This window comes from Etheostoma cragini, chromosome 11, assembly GCF_013103735.1.
Source record: "Etheostoma cragini isolate CJK2018 chromosome 11, CSU_Ecrag_1.0, whole genome shotgun sequence".
Lineage (NCBI taxonomy): Eukaryota > Metazoa > Chordata > Actinopteri > Perciformes > Percidae > Etheostoma > Etheostoma cragini.
This window is the reverse complement of record NC_048417.1, coordinates 11,439,289-11,459,856: the sequence shown is the minus strand read 5'-3', so window position 1 is coordinate 11,459,856 and position 20,568 is coordinate 11,439,289. Positions and strand designations below refer to the sequence as shown.

At 38.5% G+C, this 20,568-nt stretch overlaps 1 protein-coding gene across 1 annotated transcript in view; it reads right to left on the bottom strand.

Annotated features, from left to right (window-relative positions):
- The window catches only part of nck2a (NCK adaptor protein 2a), a 35,192-nt gene extending 21,135 nt beyond the window's left edge, over positions 1-14,057 (bottom strand). The window contains exon 1 of the mRNA XM_034886330.1: positions 13,796-14,057. The gene's annotated coding sequence lies outside the window, so the exon portion shown is untranslated. The remainder of the gene's footprint in view (positions 1-13,795) is intronic.
- Positions 14,058-20,568: the final 6,511 nt, after the last annotated feature.

Sequence of the window (20,568 nt, the reverse complement as noted above, 5' to 3'; positions counted from 1 at the left end):
TATATATATATATTTATATATATATATATATATATATATAAACTTGATTGTAATAAATATGCAAGGAGTACTGGTGATGACCCTATACTGTATAAGGAAATAAAGTTACTGCTAACTTTGTTATAAAACTACCTACTCTCAAGATAAATTTCAAAAAGTATGTTGTAAAATAAAGTTAGCTCATGCAGAAGCTCAGTACAAAAATAGTCTAAAACAAAACTGTGTAAAACACACAAACCACTGTTGACTCTATCCCAGCCTGAGCTTTACCTCCTCTTTGTACCTTCTGCTCAGTCGCTCTTCTCTCTACTGCTCCCTCGGCTATGGACCTGAATTATTCTCTTTGATCAGGTGAGGTACCCCAGAGAGTACTGACTCGTGTAGCATGAGCAATGCAGAAAAAATGGTGCAATGCAATGCAGACCTGTTGAACGCCTGAAAACATCATCACCCAAGTACAGATGTGGATAATTTACATATAGTCAAATGTTGACAAGACAGTCACAATTAATATTTCAATAGTCTCTGCCAGAAACAAGAACAAGATTTAAAGTGGATTAGACAAACAGAATCATGTAAATGATGTCCTATTGAAAGTGATTTCACACCTAAAGAGGCTTGCACAGAAGCTGTGCTGGAGAAAGGTCTCCAGTCTAATACCATGACAAATGTTTCTTAAATGTTTTTTTTAATTTTATTTTCTTAAATCAATTAATCCGCCAAGTGTTTTCTTGATTGAATAAATTCATTGTTTTTGTGAATAAAATGTTTAATAGAGACAAATGCCCACTATAATCTCCCAGATCCCAACATGACATAATCAAATTACTAGTTTTTTTCCCCCAAGCAACAGTCCAAAACCAAAAGACATTAGTATATCCGGACAACGAGAAGTATCAATCACATCACACTTTTATCACATTTAAGAACCTCGAACTACTGAATGTCCATTGCAATGAAAAACAACTGAAACAATGACTTTATGAAGAAATTAAGGGCTGTTTAACTGTCTGCAAATCAACTAATTATGAATCGACTAATTGTTCAGATGATTAAGAGTTACAGTGTTACAAAACATCAGCAAACCTAAAGTGATCTGTCACAAGGAGATGGATGGTGAGAATGGAGATGAAGAAAATTATTCAAATATTTTCAAGAAAGAAAACATTTCTTGGGACATTTTAAAATGTAATTTATTTTCCATGAGTGACTGTTATTTTCCACGACTGACTAAAAAAACATAGGCTAGTCTAAATTTATCCAGGTTTTCAAAGACATGTGGGAACTCTTCCTAAGGAGCAGGAGTAGAGAGTTACTAATATCCTGCTTGGTATCCCGCATATTTGTTTGTCTATGTTATATAACCTCTTGCTGATGTCAGAACCACAGGGAGACAGAACAGTATGTCAAAAACAGAAATGGCATTGTCAAACTCTTTAAGTCAAGCTACATCTCTTTTCCATGTATACATGGATGGACTACAGACATGTTAGCTCTTAAGAGCCACGTTTCAACATTAGCTGAACAAGACGCTGTATGCCTTCACTTTTTCACAGCATCAGAACTGACATACACATCAGCCAGTACAAAACATTATGTGAATAAGTATAATAAACAACCACCCAAAAGTAAGAGGGGTGATTATTTTTCTTTTCTTCTTATTTTCTTTTCCTAATCGTTTCAGAAACAAAAAGTAGAGGAAAAAAGAAATAGTTCAACAATTTAGGAAGCAACGTTATCATGTATTTGGATTCCAAGTCACCTGATGAATGTAAGTCCAATATTCACTCTTTTTTAGCTCTGTGTTTTACTCCTGAGAGAAATATCTGCTCTTTAGCTGCTTAATGCTAACTGTGTTCACCAGTTAATTGGTAACTGTCTGTCTGCGGTTTGGGGCTGAGCAGGTGGTGTATAGTAATGCAGTGCTGAAAACAGCTGCCTGCCTAAAACGGCACTGTGAGAGCGGGGACAGTGGACCAAAACAGTAAAAGTGTGGGCCGGACAGCTCAACAATGAGCTAAAACTAACTACAAAGTTCTGTTAAGCTGAAGGGGGGCTGTGGAATCAGGTCAAAACTCTCTGTACGTTCTTCACCACAAGCAGCCCCTTGTGAATGATTACTGTTTTCCCATTGTCATTTGATAAACTGTTATTAAACAATACTAAATTACTAAAATTATTAAACAGAGCCTGAAAAAGTGCAAGATTACTATAGCGTGAGTGTTTGAGGAAGCCATGCCTGCAAAAATGACTACACTCGCCTTCAAACGCCGACGCTTTATATAAATAATGTCCTCAAAGCCTCTGATTTACAGCGCTTAATGTCCATTATGGAGCAATTGGATACCAACAAGTTTATAGTAGACACTATACAACAGCTGAAAGCTGAAATGTTATCACACTTCGATGATAAAATGGACAACATTCAGTCAAGTTTAACGTCGATCCATGGCTCCCTAACAACTCTAGGCGACCATGTCGCAGAGCCTGAACATAGGGTCACCTCCACTGAGGACTATTTATCTGAGATACAAAACGCTTGAAGTCACTTGAGGGTGAAAACTCACCTCAGCGGGGTAAACTAGATGATGCTGAAAACCAAAGCAGGGCCTACAATCTTCGCTTCATTCATGTTCCTGAAAAAGCTGAGGGTAAAAACATCCAGGGATTCATCGGTGGCCTAATCCAGCAGCTTCTGGGTGAGACGAATTTCCCAGTACCTCCAGCTTTAGAGCTGGTTCACCGCTCATCTGTATAACAATCGCAGAATCAGAAGAATCTTGTTCCGAGGCCTATCCTGGGGAAATTCCTTAGTCTTCAAGATAGGTTTAAAATCCTACAACTTGCTCGTGAAAAAGAAGAACTCAAGTACAATGACAAACGTGTCCAAATCTTCCCGGATTGTAGTAACAATCTTCTCTAAAAGCGTCGGGAGTTTGATGATGTTAAAAAGACACTCCGTAAACTGAACATTAAATATCCCTTGCATCATCCTGCCCAATTCAAGATCACCTCTAATGGTAAATCGGTGCTGTGCAAAAAAAAAACAGGGGAAAAGTTTCTTCAGGAACTACAACCTGAATGAAGGACTGCTCCTGTCATATTTAGTCTTGTTTGGTTGTTTTTTTTTTGTTTTGGTTGCAATCGCAATTGCAAAAAAATATATAAATATATAAATATAATATAAAAAATATATATAATCTCTCAGTCTGGTGTATTATCTGATTGTTTTAGTGATGACTCACTTATTTTTTGTTGGGAAAATAATATTACCCCATCTGCTACCCAAAGTAATTAGGATAAGACAATGTTGTACATTACACACACATAACAGATCTCCGAGAAAATTCCTTCCTTTCAACAAAAACTGATTAAAAGAGACACAGAGAGAGGGGAAGTGCAATGGATGTATGCTAGGCCTACTGACAGAATGACGGCTATTTTTTTTTTAAGGTCCCCTTTAGTTGGTGTGTTAATTGCCTGGTCTAATTGTGAATGTACTTTATTTTCTTGCCTTCAAGGACCCCGCCGAAAACGAGATGTTCGATCTCAAGATGTTATTCCTAATAAAGAATTTCAATGAATACTGATTATTTTAAAATGGTGAATATCTGTTATCAATTTAGCCTCTAACTTTACATGCCAAAATTCCAACACAAGGAATAGAACACTGGCTAAATTAACTTAGGTTTCTGTTTTGCCTTCAACTGAGGGCAAAAAGTTCACACTGATGTTATCTCCATGCCATCATGTTAATCTCTGGCCAATGCATTGGTTTAAAATTTAAACAGTTTAGATACTTCTTCTCACCCTCTCAGCTCCCCGGTTTCTATTATGGTTTTCTGCACTCTGGGATTTCTTAACCTGACATTTTATGATACATCTGAATGCCACTGCAGTGATTTAGTGCTTCATGAGCATAAGATGGCATTCCTGCTTCTCTAACATGCAGATGATATCACTCCTTCCACTGAACTGCTGCCACATAAAACACTAAAGCACCACATTCAGCAAGCCTCCGCCGGCAGCTCTTTGTGCCATGCTGAGGAAGACTGAACTCAAACAACTGTTATTCTGCCAAGCCAAAAAGGCAGATGAGGTAAATAGATATTGTCCAGCAAGTGTATATGATTTTGTGTTTGTGTGTGTGTGTGTGCATGCATGCATGTGTGTGTGTGTGTGCATGCATGCGTGTGCGTGTGTGTGTATGTGTGCGTGTGTGTATGTGTGTGTGCGCAAGAAAGAAAAGAATCCACAGGCCATGTTTGTGTGCAGTCTTGAATTCTCAGGAGAACTCTGTGGCACTCTGAGCCATACATCTCATAAATAAAGCAGGATTTCCTTCAGCTGCAGCCGTGTGTGTGTGTGTGTGTGTGTGTTTGTGTGTTTGTGTGCGCGCGAGAGAAAGGGCACAAATGCATTAGAGGAGGCCTATCATATTGCTCTATTCAGCAACTGAATTAACTCCCAAGCACGCAGAAGCAGTAGATTTTCAAAACAAATAAAGACAATGTTTTCATAGCCTAAATGTTCAAAAATACATGAACTGGTGATAATCTGCCTTAAGAAATAAAAAGATATATCAGGTATCAAAATGCATGCGATCAGAGAGGATGTGTGACTTTTGTTAGTTATTGAACGTTCTCTATACAGTTAGTGTGACGACTGAAAGTGAAAGAACCGCACTAAGATGTGATATGACCTTGGGATGAACCATTTCCAATAAAAATACCAGGAGTCTACTACAGCTAATATGATACAGTTGTAAATTAGTTAATTTACAGGTCAAGGATATGCAACATAATCATAATGGTGTGAAAATATGTCAATTGAGAATCAAAACATACTACCTCAATTTGCAGTGGCACATATGTTAAAATTACAACCTTGTAGAAATAAAAATAAAAAATATCTCGCATCACAGATTTTGAGCAGCGTGTGAAACCCCTTAAAAAATTAATCATAGACTTTGGAAGCGCCCACAAGAATGGTGAGAGATTGTTAATGAGGCTCAACAGCAGTGGGATGCATGTAACATGGGCTGTGATGCACTAAGGGTAACTTGGAACATGGATCATTCTGTGAAATGAAGATAAGCAAAGCTTGTGCTCTGGGTGAGATAACTCAGTGTTTGTCTGCATGTCCGGCAGTTTGTGCATCAGCACAGCCAAAGGGGAAAACTTCCACTTAATCTAATCAATTAGAGCATGAAGGGCCTGCCGAAGCCTCCGCTGAAAACATGATGGAACAAACTCAAATAATAAATTAACTCTTTCAAGAGAAACAGAAAATCCAATGATGGATGAGTTACAGACTTTTTGACATCATAAGACAATGCAAGCCTTCATTGTCATCAATTTCCCTGGTGGAAGTCGCCGAGGTAGTTAAACTACTCCACAGTTGCAAAGCCCCAGGGATTGATGAGATCCGTCCAGCAATGGTGAAAGCTCCGGGTGTGGAGGGTTTATCTTGGTTGACACACCTCTTCAACATTGCGTGGAAGTCCGGGACAGTGCCTAAGGGGTGGTAGACCAGGGTCAGCCTCCCTGGTAAAGTCTACTCCGAGGTGTTGGACGGGAGGGCTCAGCCAATAGTCGAACCTCGGGTTGAAGAGGAACAATGCGGATTCCGTCCTGGTCGTGGAAGAACGGATCAGATCTTCACTCTCGCAAGGATCCTGGAGTGAGCCTGGGAGTATGCCCAACCAGTCTGCCATGTGTTTTGTGGGTCTGGAGAAGGCGTATGACCGGGTCCCCCGGGAGATACTGTGGGAGGTGCTGTGGGAATATGGGGTGAGGGGGTCCCTTCTCAGGGCCATCCAGTCTCTGAACGACCAATGAGAGAGCGGTGTCCGGGTTCTTGGCAGTAAGTCGGACTCGTTTCAGGTGAGGGTTGGCCTACGCCAGGGCTGTGCTTTGTCACCAATCCTGTTTGTAATATTTATGGGAGAGGATATTGAGGCATAGTTGGGGTGGGGATGGGTTGCAGTTCGGTGGGCTCAGGGTCGCATTGCTGGTTTTATGTAGATGATGTGGTCCTGATGGCATCTTCGGCCTGTGACCTTCAGCACTCACTGGATCGGTTCGCAGCAGAGTGTGTGAAGCGGCTGGGATGAGGATCAGCACCTCTAAATCTGAGGCCATGGTTCTCAGCAGGAAACCGATGGAGTGCCTTCTTCAGGTAGGGAATGAGTCCTTACACCAAGTGAAGGAGCATAAATACCTTGGGGTCTTGTTCGCAAGTGAGGGGACAATGGAGCGGGAGATTGGTCGGAGAATCGGAGCAGTGGGTGTAGTATTACATTCCATTTATCGCACGGAGCTGAGCCAGAAGGCAAAACTATCAATCTATTGACCAGTGTTCATTCCTACCTTCACCTATGGTCATGAAGGCTGGGTCATGACCCAAAGGATGGATGGCAAGCAATAATATAATACTCTGATTAGGCCTACTACTATTTTTGTGGGATGCAACCAACCATTAATTTTTTTTAGCCATCTGACAATAATTTTCCAGGGAGGCACCAATAGTGATCTAACACTGACTGACCTACTCAAACAGGTCAGGTTTGAGTGTTGAGTGCAGCATTGGCTCTGATCCTTTAGAAAGTAATTTGTCATATCCAAAATGCTTCCAAATCTTTGCATTCGAGAAGCTAGTGTCGTCCTATTTTTGCTGTTTTTGTTTGGAAAATGAAACGATAGCCATAAGTGTTGATTCACTTTCAGTTTATATCTAATTTTCTTCGATTACTCAGTATATCATTTTAACTCTCGCATTTTTACTTGTGTGCGTTTGTTTGTGGTGTGGAACCTAATGTCCTGAACTTTTGTCCAAAGTTTACACTCTCCTGCTATGAAGTGTCACTCTGTCTCTCTTCATAGCCTAAAGTACCAATTTTCTGCCATGTAATACAAACCCCATACACACTGAAGGGAAGTGTGGGGGAGCTGTGGCTTCTTGATTATGATTTAAAGTTTTGCAGCCTGTTTATAAATGTATGGTCACGTTTCTTTGTTAAGGGAGGAGGAATCAAAATTAAAATCACCGCAGTAATCTCCCTGACAACCTCAGGAGGTTTACAGTCCCCCGCTCCCCAAATCTCATCTATTGTATGATACATTAATAAAGAAACATTACCAGCATTATATATTCATAGTCCTTTGCAGGAATCTGTTTTCATTAACTTTTATAATCATCGACGTGTTACCCCTCCAGAGTGTAAGGCTGAGATATTGTACCACTGTACTACGTCCTGTCCCGTCCCCCGTCCCCCGTCCCCCTCAGTGGCTCAGAGAAAGATTAGGCCCAGTGCCCAGCGGTGATACAAGGGCACTGGAGCCAACAGCCTGTTAGTTCAGTTGTTGGGCATGAATTAGGAACTCAAGCCGGGTGGCGGAGGACATAGGTGATGACAGAGACCAAGGACAGGGAGGAGAGACTGGACAAACTGAAGGAACAAGAAGAGAGCACTCAAGGGAGACAACTGAAACTCTAAAGTACCGATACAAAGCAAAAAAAAAAAAAAACAGGGAAAATCTAAAGTATGAATTACAGACAAAAGAGGCATCCACTCATAGTTGGATAATGTGTTTTTAGAACAGATGTAAACAAGACTCAAAGTCTCAGTAACAGCTCTGAGAGGCTATATTTAGACACAGTGGTTCTTTAAGATAAAGGCTTACATCAGCATGCCAAAAGGCTCACAATGAAAATGTTTACATGGTCATGTAAAGCAGGTAATGGTTGCCATTGTCACCACCTTACTTTAGCATGTAAGCATGGTAACACAAACAGAAAGTACAGCTGATTGTCATTGGTCTTGCATGAACAAATGTATTGGGCAAATTCATATTTAGGCTTGATGATCGTGCTAGATGAAATGTTAGACGATGAGTTTACAATTCATACAACCAAAGGGGGTAAGCGATTGTCCACAAAACGTAGCTCATATGGCGCCATTTTAATGCTACCAAGCACTCACCCGCTGTTAGCATTCCATTGACTGCCATTCATATTGGTGTCACTTTGACAGCGAATGACTTTACATCTGAAGCATTTAAAACTTTAGTTGTTCATTGTTTATTTCTAAAGAAACAACAATGTATAAAAGGCTCCATTACCTTGTATCTCATGTTCTGGCTCTGTAGCAGGCATTTTTGTGAAAAAATAGCATAACGATTGTGGCATCTCCAAGCAATCTAGTGTAATATAGTCAACAAGTCACAGTATTGTCAGGGGAAGATGATTGTATTAACCACATTTCATGACAATCCATTAAATATTTGTTAAGTATTTCACTCAAAAGTCACATAATCTTATGATGGCACTAACAAAAAAGACAAAGGATCACCAAAGTTACCAGATGTAACATGTGGGAACTGCAAATGTTTGTACAAAATGTTGTGCTAAACAATCACGTAGATGTTGCGATATTTCAAAGAATAATGGTGAAAAGTAGGGGGAAATCGCCAAAATCCCCCTCACCATGAGAATCTGTTCAAAACTGCATGCTGAGCGAGATTGCCATTCCTGGAGATATGCTGCTAAACATCATAACAATTAAATACCTTATTGCGCTGCAGCAAAGTGGTGGGAAGGACATTTTTAACAATACCAGGAAATTATATATTTAAAACCCAAAAACATTTATTTTCTTTTAAAAGGACATACTGTTTAAAGACCATTGTGTGCCTTCTGCTTAATAGTAGCAAAAACAATCTTTTGTCTTCCTAGATCATGGGTCATAGAAAGGGGGTCCCTTGTCATAAACGTTCTGTCAGTTTAATGGCCACCCATTCCCCAGATTACAGATGATTACAATGACAATAGGGTGACCTTTATCTCACTAACAACACGATGCTCTCTGTGAGTATCGCTGTATGTCTCCTGACTGCCCATCTGTGCCTGCACTTACTAATTCCTTCTTCTCTCCTAAAGAGAGCAGGATTTCCTGAGGTGGGCAGACAATACATTGTTAACATAAAAAAACTTTTAATGTGTCTAAAACACCCAGCTGTGAATAAGTGTTTTAAAGTGACATACATTTATAGTTCATTTTTCAAGAGAAACTCCATAAGAATCATGAAATAACTTCCTTTTACTCATAGCGCGAAAATTTAATTAAAAAGACCTATGTTTTTACCTAGTCTTGAAATTGGTAACAATTTTTTTAACTACCAATTATATTTTTAAAGAATGTTTTTCAGCAGCGGAGGGGGGGATATAATGTTAGTATCCTCTAACATTATATACTGTGAGTCCGTTCAGCTTTAAAGACATCACGGAGAGCTAATGAACAATTCCAGATACATAAAACATTTTGCAATGTGCATCTCACATCACATTTTCACTCACTATGAAAACTACTACTGTCAGTCTCCTCTGGACTCTGATAAACTGTGATGATCAACTCTGATGACCACCTGACACTGTTTCAGTAGTTTCACATTGGCAGACCTACCTCCACAGCGCTGCAGAGGAAAGTCTGGCTAGCACCAGCAACATTCCTGGATAATAGGAAAAAGTGCTCTGGTTTATTGGTATTTCTTTCAACCAATCACAATGGTCTTGGGTGGCGCTATGCGCAGGGACGCATAGTCGGACGATGTCAAAAGGGAAAAGAGAGCAAATGTTCGCTTAAGTCAAGGGCAGAGGGCTCTGTAGAGTCATGTAAAGTTATGACATTTCATAAAATATTTTGTTGTTAATAATGACTTTTCCCACCAACTCCTACTCAAAACAATAGATTAACAAAACACGGTGTAGGACCTGTTTGACATTTAATCACTTAGAGTGTGTAAGGACATTGAAGCCCATTAAGAATCTCTCTCGGAGAGAGAGATGAGCACAGTAATCAGTCTCAGCTCATAACTGTGCAATCACATAAAGAAGAAAGAGGATTTGGCTTGTTATGTCATCTGTAAAGATGTCACTCTAATGACTAGTTTGTGTGTTTAGTGTTTGACTTGAGAAGCCAACAAATTAAAGAGAAGAAATTCCGCTTCAAACGATGTCAGTCAAAAGCAAATCAACCAAAACCAAAAAACTGAAAGAAATAACATATAGAGATTATTATACTTAGCTTCTACAAGTAACACCAAACCTAGCCTTCAATATCACCTTGTTTACCTGTTCATACATGTGAATCAAATTGGTAAAATAAGTTATAGATGTGTGTCCCAATAAATTTTTGGCCTCCTTAAAAATCTGTATTTTGAGACCAAACTGTTTTATTAGACACGGCTTTCACGCATGACAACACATCAACTTGGGGAAATGGGAAATATCACAAGTATACATTTTATTTACCTGAAATCTATTGCCATGTGTTCATCAGTCACTACTAAAATACTTACAAACCCAAACCAATGAAAATGGCACTGTAAGGTGCAGCCTATGTAATGAAAGTCAAGCATTAACAGTTTGCTGTAGGGAATTCAATCAAAACCTCGATTGTTGATTGTCAATTTTCTATTATGAAAAACCAAGTAACGTTCATTTTGTTTGAATTAACAACAGGGCTCCAATAGCATTAGAAAGTGACACCTGAAGGAGTCCAGAACACCTTAACGAAAACGATTACCCAGTGAATAGATAACAGCCTTCTGAACCTTCTAGTAGGTAGCAGGCCCCTTCTAACCCATATCTATGTGGCTGATAACCATGTGTTATCATTCTGTAATTCAATGGAGTGATAACATTCAAAGCGGGTTAACTCCTACAGTAAACTTGACTGAGTTTATTGCTGGTATTAAACACATGCTGGTATTTAATACACTTTGACTTCAATGTAATTTAATTGATGACGGTCGCCTGAATGCATCACTCCTTTATGTCTCCGTGGGGCTAAGGGAGGGTGTATTTTGACAAAAGAACTGGCTTGCTCAACTCAAATGTCTTGAGTATAATGGGTCCCAACCCGAAAATTACAAAATTAGCAAATCAAGCCATCGGCACTTGCAACTAATAATGTAATGCTTTTAATGGTGCACAGCAGCAGAAGAAAACAGACGCATTTCCGCACTAGGCTTTCCTCATTGTTTCAAACTGATTTTAAACCATCTCATTTGGAAAAGGGAGAGCGGGTAGCCTTTAATTCATACTATGAAGGTTACATCTTGGTGAGCTGTGTACTGATTATTACACATTAACTTGAAATGTTGCAACTAAAGAGTCTTACTATTATTAGTTAATCTGTCAAATGTATTCTCAGTCTAACCATTTGGTCTGTAAAATGTCTCCTAAAGCCCAAGGCACTATTTAAAAATACCTTAATTTGTCCAACCCACAGTCCAAAACCACCAAATATTAAATTTTGAAAGATGTTTAAGAGAGAAAAACAGCTCACACTGGAAAAGCAGGTACCAGAGATTGTGTCTTTACTTGAAGAAACGATTAATCATTTTAGCTTGAATTAACAGTTAGAATTGTTTGTATGTAGCCAAGACAGCAACATTTAAACAATGATTCCTTAATTCTTACAACTTTCAGCAAACGAAAGGGGTTTCCATTAAGCTTTACCTACAGAAGTAGTATGGTATGTTGTTATATCAACGGTCACAGCATGGTATGTTGTATGGTATAGTATGGTATGTTGTTATCTCAGCGGTCACGGCGCTGATGGATTATTTCTGGGGAGAGGAGAGGCAGTTAAACCTACGGGCATGCGCAGACACTTAACACGATTCCGATTACATGCAGTTATACTCTGGTTACTGAAGGACTTCTTTATGTCTGTTAACTGGGTTATGAGAACTCATTTTTAACCGGGATAAGGTGTTTACATGGAGTTGGACAAACTGACTTTACCCAAATTTAATAGTTTTTTTTAAACTGCGTGTAAACGCACCTATTCTGACGTACAGCAACAAGTGAAGAGAAGTGCTTTTGTACTACTTACATTAAACTTAAAGGGCCATGTCTGGCCTCACCTCCTGGCGAATACCTTAAATAAATGTTGTTTTATGGTTCTGCGAAGAATCAATGGTGTACTCTTGCAGACCCCTCGGCGTCTAACCCGGACCGCCGTAGCCTGACGTGCACCTCTCTAAAAATGTAACTACAGGTCGCGGCCACTCACGTTGCTTGGCCGTGGCTTGGTAGCGTTGCATGTCCCCCGACTTGTTTCCTGGTTCTCCTTCTCCCAAAAACAACATGAAATCAAGGAGAGGGTTAACTTTTCCTCCTACAGATTGCCCACCTTGGTCTGAAAGCACAGGGGAGACACTGTTTCTCTCCGTATGACTCTACAGTCACAACTTGCTCCGAAGACAATTTCAGCTCCGTATTAATTTTTATGAAAACTCTGATTTAAACCACTTTAAGGAATCGGGGTGTCCACTTAACCTGAATATAATCATTTTTTTAAACTGCTTGTCAACGCACTGAGTGTAGGAAGTGCTTCTACATTTTACTTTAGTAAAAGTAGCAATAACTATCTGTAAAAAAAAAAACTTGGTTACAAGTTGAAGTCTTGCATTCAAATGTGTACTTGTATGTAAAATCATAACTTAAGCTTTCAGATAAATGTAGTCAAGTAAAAAGTACAATATTTCCCTCTGAAATGTAGTGGAGTATAAACTAGCAACAAATAGAAATACTCAAAGTAAAAAATAGCTTTGAAATTGTACTCAAGTACAGTAATTGAGTAAATGTACTTTCCACCACTACCGGAAAAAGAAAAAAAAAAACATCTAGCTTTTTTTATTTCCTCTTATCCAGTGAGTAGTAACCCTTCTAGTTTTAGTCTGGTTTAAAAATACTGAAATGTGCAAAGCATTTCAATTACGTTAGCCCTCAAGACTTCTTAACTTGTGATGCAAGATAGGAAGTTACTGTATTACCGGCCTAACAGTCCACTATTGCACTTGCCTTCCACATACCTGTCATTGCTGAGTGAACCTTGTCCTATGCGTTGCCATGGTGCCCTTAACAGAAGGTGTGTCTGCACAATAGGTGTGCCATAAAAGTGTCTCTCAACCCAAAACTGCTGCCTGTACCTTAAAGCAACCTGAATCATTACACAGCCACTGCAAACGTCAGATAAAAAGACATTTCTCCTCGTCTTTGAGAAAAAAAAAGTATATCAATGTATGGATAATCATGAAAGACAATGCCTCCCATCATCTATTGGGATTGATGGGAAGGCTACATGGTGTAGTTACCATGAAGAGCCACTAGAAACACTGACAAGCTCGGCATGTGGCAACAGTCGCCAATCTATGGTGTTATGGCAAATGTGGTTCATTGTGTAGCTATTGCGTTTTAAACAATAAGCTCTGACACGCCATGCACTCTATTGATGAACACATGCTCTGTTGTGTTTTTAAAATATGTAAATAAAGAATTTAGAAAAATAATTCAAACAAAACAGATGTCTTTGAGAACAGAGATATCTATAAAAGAAAAAAACAGTAGCTCGCGTTTACAGGCCTTTCAAGAAGTGACCCAGTGTAAATATGAACCTACAAAATGGGTAAATGAATACATGTTAACTACCTGTTTTAGTGGAAAAATTGAACAATTAAGGCATTCAGGGTGTGTTGCTTAATCGAAACAAATGCAAGGCAACCCGCGGTTCCAACACAATGACTGAGTGGACAAAGACCAAGCGTCACATCTAGAAAGTGAGTCGAGTAAGCTACCGTTTTTATCCCAACTTTTACGATTGTTTGCGATTTTAATTTCCGTGTTAAAATAAAACTAAAACAGACGTTTAAATAGCGCTTGAGCGGCCAAAGTAGCCGGTCAAACTGCACCAACTTACACAGTTGATTTGCGGTTACAAGCTTACCTTAGTGCTCACTCCAGTGAGAATGGGCAAACGGTGACACACTCCGCCAAAATGAGAACCAAACAATAAGTAGCTGAGCCCGCGTATAACCGACACAAATAACGTTTAAGTCCACCTGTCCTTTGGTTTAACTGTTTCTTTTAGATTCTTTTAAAACATGGACTGACTCTACTGCTCAACCTAACCTCGTTTGTTTTTCTGTCGCAAGCTGACTGCCTCGCTCGGCGCCTACACCTCAATCACTCGTTTCAAGCTAGACCGGATGTACAATCCACTTTCGCTCACAGGTTTCAAAATAAACGGCAATTGGAAATGGATGGAGATACAGTACAAGTACATCTATGGCATTTGGGTAGAAGAGTGATTTACCAGTCCTGAATTAACAATGTTATTCGAGTAAAAGTACATAAGTATTATCAGCTAAATGTACCTTAGGTGTCATAAGGAAAAGTAGGCTACACATTGTGCAAAATTGCTCCTTTCTTCTTCGGTTATAGTATTATTGAATAGTATATTATTCCGTTTGTTATCACTAACATATTGTATTTTGATTTAATGTTAAAAGTCACGTTAAAGTCAAATTCCTTGTATGTGCATAGTTGGCCAATAAAGCTGATTCTGATGTTACAATTCATTCCCTAACGTGGAGCCAATTTTAAAGACTTTCTATAACTACTGATTAGATTAGTAGTATAATACTGCATTATATTATTAAGGCCTAAAATCATGTTTTTTTCATGTAAACAGTAACTAGTTACCAACTATGCTAGTTTCTGTAAGTAATGTAACACTAGTATATTAGTAATAGTTTTAATGGTAATATTAAACTGTGTCTACATAGGCCCTTTTAAAACCATGTGACAAAGAGCTCTACCTAGAAAAAACTAAATTAAAACAAATCCCCAAAACAATTAAATGAGACCCAGCAACTGAAAGTACATGAGATTAAAGACTTCAATAAAAAAGGCTTCAACATAGTATAATTGCATTATATAATCATGTATTATACTATTCAATACATATTGCAGATTCATTCAAGTATAAACAGAATTTCAATGCTGCAGTCTTCAACTTAATTTTATGAATATTCAAAAAGGTTCTAAAGCTATAATAACATAACAGAAAATATAAAAACAAGCTTACAAAATCAGTTAAGTTCCATATAGATAAATGTAAATTCACCAACAAAACTTTTGTTGTTCTTTGTTTTCCATAAAGAAAGTAAGAAGTAGCCTATTTAGAATCTTGCACTATAGCTGCAATGACTGTAAGCAAGCTTAACGTATATACGCAATTGTTTTTTTATTACTATTAGATAGGCTACCAATCAACAGTTATTGAAGCGTCAATAAACTTTCATTTTGAAGGAACATCAATTAATTTACGGTGAGACCGGGCTGTCTTCGGTCAGCTTGATCACCGGTTCCTTTGGTGACGTCACCAACGCCGGGACTGGTACAGGACAACGCCAGAGGAAATGGGACCAACTCCGGGGGACTAACCTTAACCAGTGGCTGATGACAATGGAAAATTTGCTTTACATTCTCTGGTTTACATTCGTCTAGGTTCAACATTACATTCATATTGTATTCATATTACATTGTGAAATGTATTAGTAGCTAAAGTTAGCCTGCTAAATGGACCTCAGTGTGGCCATTTCCACATACACTTTTGTTTTGCTGATGTGGAATCTTGACCATGGGACTTCAGTTTTGTAATGTAATGAGTAATGAGTTTTCATGTCCATTTTTGTACAATTCATAATTTGTAAAATTATTTTGTATCATAGTGAATTCAGTGAAAACGGGCCTTCTCAAAGACCTCTTTGGGTTATTGTTGACTCATTACTACGGAAGAGGATTAGGGCCAGTGGTGAAAAATTCTGAGAATAAAGTCAGAACTCAAATTTTTCACCAGTAGCCATAATCCTCTTCCATACAGTTTCCACTGTTTTTGAATGCTATAAAAGTTAACATGAAGTAAAGATTAGGAATACATCTTAACTGTGAAATGTATTTTTGATAATAATACATCTTACAGTAGTAGTAAGATGTGTGTAGACTGTAAACCAGAGAGTTACATTACATTCCTGTCACTATGCTGGCCCTTTTTCCAACCAGATAGATAGATAAATAGATTTGTATTGATCCCAGAAATGGAAAATTACAGTGTAATGTAACAGAGCACAAATATCAGACAAACAGCACACATACAGAATATACATAATATAAAACATTTTACATAAGGATAGAATATAAGAACAAATATTCAAAAATATTAGGAATGAAAATGTACAACTACTTACATATTATTAATTAAAACTTCTACACATCTGTAAAATTAGTCTAAACAAACTGGATTCAGCTCATAAACTACAGCTCTTGAAGACATAAATTCACAGTTTACTCACACTTTTCTCATATTCAATATTCATCCCTTTACCAATAGAGTTATGACAGTGAACTGATGCAACTTCCATCTCTTTTTCCTTGTTCCACAGCACCCCCACACGTCAATCTTTATTTATGCACACTGATAGGGGTGTAAAAGTTTTTTGGTACTCATCTGAAACGTTGGGATGCAAAATTGAAAATGACAGGCCCAAGGGGAAAAATAATGTTTATATTTATAGTTAAATGTGAGCAAACTCCTATCAAATAAAAACAAAAGATCTAGCTGCCCTTCCACAAGGGGGCAGAGCAGAGAAGCTAAACACTGTCTCCATCATCACTTGTGTCACACATACCAACCTCTACAAGGTCATACTACAGTGGCACAACTTCAAAAAAACCAACCTAACTCCCCACTCTCATTCAGCATTGACAATGACTTTCATAACCTTATAAATCCATTTGATTAGAACGCAACTATATGAAAAAATAGAAGCACATGCTTATTACGTTCACGTTTAAAAAAATTATTTATACAGCTGACACAAGGATAATTGGAAAGAGCTTAGGTGCATGTTTACACTACCAAACACTGAGCTGGTATTGTTAGATTTCATGGTTGAATTTCTTGTAACATTAAATTACAAAACATCTGATGGCCTGTGACCACTGTATAGAGGATTTAAAGCTGCTGTAAAAGTGCAAAAATGATCGGAATGGTCTGTATACATACCCTCCTCTCTTAAGCCCAAGGAGAGCTCGACTTATTAATCAAGGCCTAGTAACACTTGTCAACACCTTATCTGCAACTGCTACAACCAGGAAGTCTTCCATTTTGGATCCACGCCCCTCATATTCTAACCAGCCATACAAAGTCATCCCACTGAGTGACTGCTGAGAGCCCTGCAGCTCAGCAGAGCTATAGTTACAACACTGATGAAACTATAGATGTTTATTTTGGCAGTAAGGCACCCGTCTTTAAGGCCACCTGATTGGAAGTGATGATATAAGTGATGAACCGGTGGCTCCCGTGCTATGTTTACTATTCTGTGGCCTCCAGACCCAGTGAAATGTGAATCACATAGATTGTAGAAAATGTGTATGTGCAGATATGTGTCTTTTTGGTGTGGCTGTGTTATCAAACATGCTATCTCCAAAACACCTTACAGTGGGAAAAAGTAATTTCAGTAAACACAAGACTGCAATTTGCAAATAAGAAGTAATCATAAGAACACATGTACCTGATTTTGGCTTTGTATATACTGCATATATTTTGGATTTCCACTTTATTGAATTTTATTGAACTTTATTTGTTCTTATATTTTTATTCCTGTATGTTGTACATTCCTTCTCTCTACATTGTATGTATGTATATTGTATCCTAGTATTTCATTTATATTTATATTCTGTGCTGTATGACTGATGTATGTTTGCTGCTGTAACACCATACTTTACCTTTTTTTGGGATCAATAAACATCTATCTATCTATCTATCTATCTATCTATCTATCTATCTATCTATCTATCTATCTATCTATCTATCTATCTATCTATCTATCTATCTATCTATCTATCTTATTGTTATTGTAATAGTGGACTTTTATATGTGCATGCTTCCCACTTTGAATTGCAACTCCTGCACAGCTAGTTCCTTCAAGATGAATGTTTTTATTTTTTAATACTCAGAGATGTGATCAAAATAACTTCCAAGTTTAAACTAATGCAGTCCTTAAACAGCCATGCAATCTGTCATTTGTTTGTGAAGTTAGAATGTTTATCTTAATATTAGATACACCTCCCAAACGAGGTGTATCTAATAAACTGACAACATAGTGACATAGTAGACAAAACAGTGTCTTGTTCTGGTATAAGGTTTTGAAATTGAACATTTAATAGTGTTCCCACAGAATCCCTTTAATCTGACCACTGTTTGAGTTTTTACTGCTGAACTACACGCCATTAGGCAAAAAGTTCTATACAAGATGTGTATCTGATAGTGCTGTAGATAAATTTAAGGATGTGATTCAATCAGCTTTTAATTTATTACCAAGTCACAAAGTTAACGGAGGACTCCTGTGGTAATTTCAGTCCCTCCCACATCAATCATTTTGTTGATAGTGTTGCAGGCTCGCTGCGAATGACACTCAACTCTGTTGCCCCTCTAAAAAAGAACATAAAAAAACAAAGATGGTAGGCTCCATGGTATAACACTGAAACTTGCGAATTAAAGCAAATACCGCGGAAACTTAAGAAGAATTGGCATTCCACTAAACTGGAAAATTCTCATTTAAATTGGCAAGACAGTCTTAAAACTTGTAGGGAGGCCCTCCTTAATGCCAGAGCAGCGTAATGCTCGTCATTAATAGAGGAAAATAGGAACAACCCCAGGTTTCTCTTCAGCACTGTAGCCAAGCTGACGGAAGGTCACAGCTCTATTGAGTCAAGTATCCCCATAGCTCTCAGTAGTAACGACTATATGAGCTTCTTCAGTGATAAAATTGTAACTATTAGAAACAAAATTCTCCAAGACCTGCCTTTAACTTGCACCAACTTATCTCTAAACTCAGGAACCTTAGAAACAGCTGTAAAACCAGATATATGTTTAGACTGCTTTACTTCACAGTCTTTATCAATTTAATTCAATTATTTCTTCATGTAAACCATCAACCGGCCTCTTAGACCCCATCCCGACTAGGCTACTTAAAGAAGTTATATCCTTAGTCAACACTTCTCTACTAGGTATAACCAATCTGTCTTTATTCACAGGCTATGTAACTCAGTACTTTAACTTATAGCTGTAATTGAACCTCTTCTGAAAAAACCCAACCTCGATCCAGATGTTTTGGCCAAATATGGACCGATGTCCAAAAGTGTGACTTTCTGCATAGCAACAGCTTATTTGAGGATTTTCAGTCAGGATTTAGAGTTCATCATAGCCCAAATTACTAATGACCTCTTAATTACATCAGACATAGGACTTATCTCTGTACTGGTGTTATTAGATCTCAGTGCTGCATTTGATACCATTGACCAACATATCCTATTACAGAGACCGGTACATTTAATTGGCATTAAAGGAACTGCTCTAAGTTGGTTTAAGTCTCATTTATCACATCGATCTCAGTTTGTAATGAGGTTAACAATGAATACTCCATACACGCCAAAGTTAGTCAGTTAGTCACAAGGATCTGTGCTCAGTCCAATCCTGTTCACTTTGTATATGCTTCCTTTAGGCAATTTTATCAGGAAACTCTCCATAAACTTTCATTGTTATGTAGATGATACTTAACTATATCGATCAAGGCAGATTAATCTAATCAGTTAGCTAAACTATAAATGTGTCTTCAGGATGTTCAAACCTGGATGACCTGTACTTTTCTAATGTTGAACTTTATTGTTATTGTTTTGGGGCCCAAGCACCTCCGTGGTGCATTATCCGAAGAGATGGTTACTCTGGATGGCAACACCCTGGTCTCCAGCACCACTGTGAGGAATCTTAGAATTATCTTGTTGTATCATGTTGTTTAATTCTAACATTAAGCACATTTCGAGGACCGCCTTTTTCACCTACATAATATTGCAAAATTCAGGAACATCCTGTCTAAAAATGATGCAGAAAAACTAGTCCATGCATTTGTTAATTCTAGGCTGGATTACTGCAATTCTTCATTATCAGGCTGTTCAAAAAAGTCCATAAAGACTCTTTGGCTGATCCAGAATACTGCAGCACGTGTTCTGATAGGAAGCAGGAAAAAAAGATCTCTCCTGTTTTAACTTTTCTGCATTGGCTTCCCGTAAAATCCAGAATAGAATTTAAAATCCTTTATCTCACCTACAAAGCTCTTTGTGGTCATGCACCATCTTATCTTAAAGAGCTCATGGTAACTTACTACCCCACCAGAGTACTGCGCTCCCAGAATGCAAGGTTACTTGTGGTTCCTAGAGTCTCCAAAAGTAGAATGGGAGCCAGAGCGTTCAGCTATCAAGCTCCCCTCCTGTGGAACCAGGTTCCAGTTTGGGTTCATGAGGCAGACACCGTCCTCACATAAGGAGTATGCCTAAGACTTTCCTCTTTGATAAAGCTTGTAGTTAGGGTTAGACTGCTGGGGGACATCTCATGATGCAACGAGCACCTCTCTCCTCCTCCTCCTCTCTATCTGTATCCAACCTCATCCCATTAATGCAAGTTACTAACTCGACTCCTTCCCTTTCCGGTAGTCTTGTGCTCTCTCGCCTACGTAGTCTTGTGCTCTCTTGCCCCTCTCCTCTCTCCTCCTATCACTTCCTGCAGGTGTTTCTGGCTCTGGAGCTGTGGAGTCTGGATCTGTGGTTCGAGTCACCTGCTGCGTCCATGTTCCCGCTCAACACCCTCTGCTACAATTC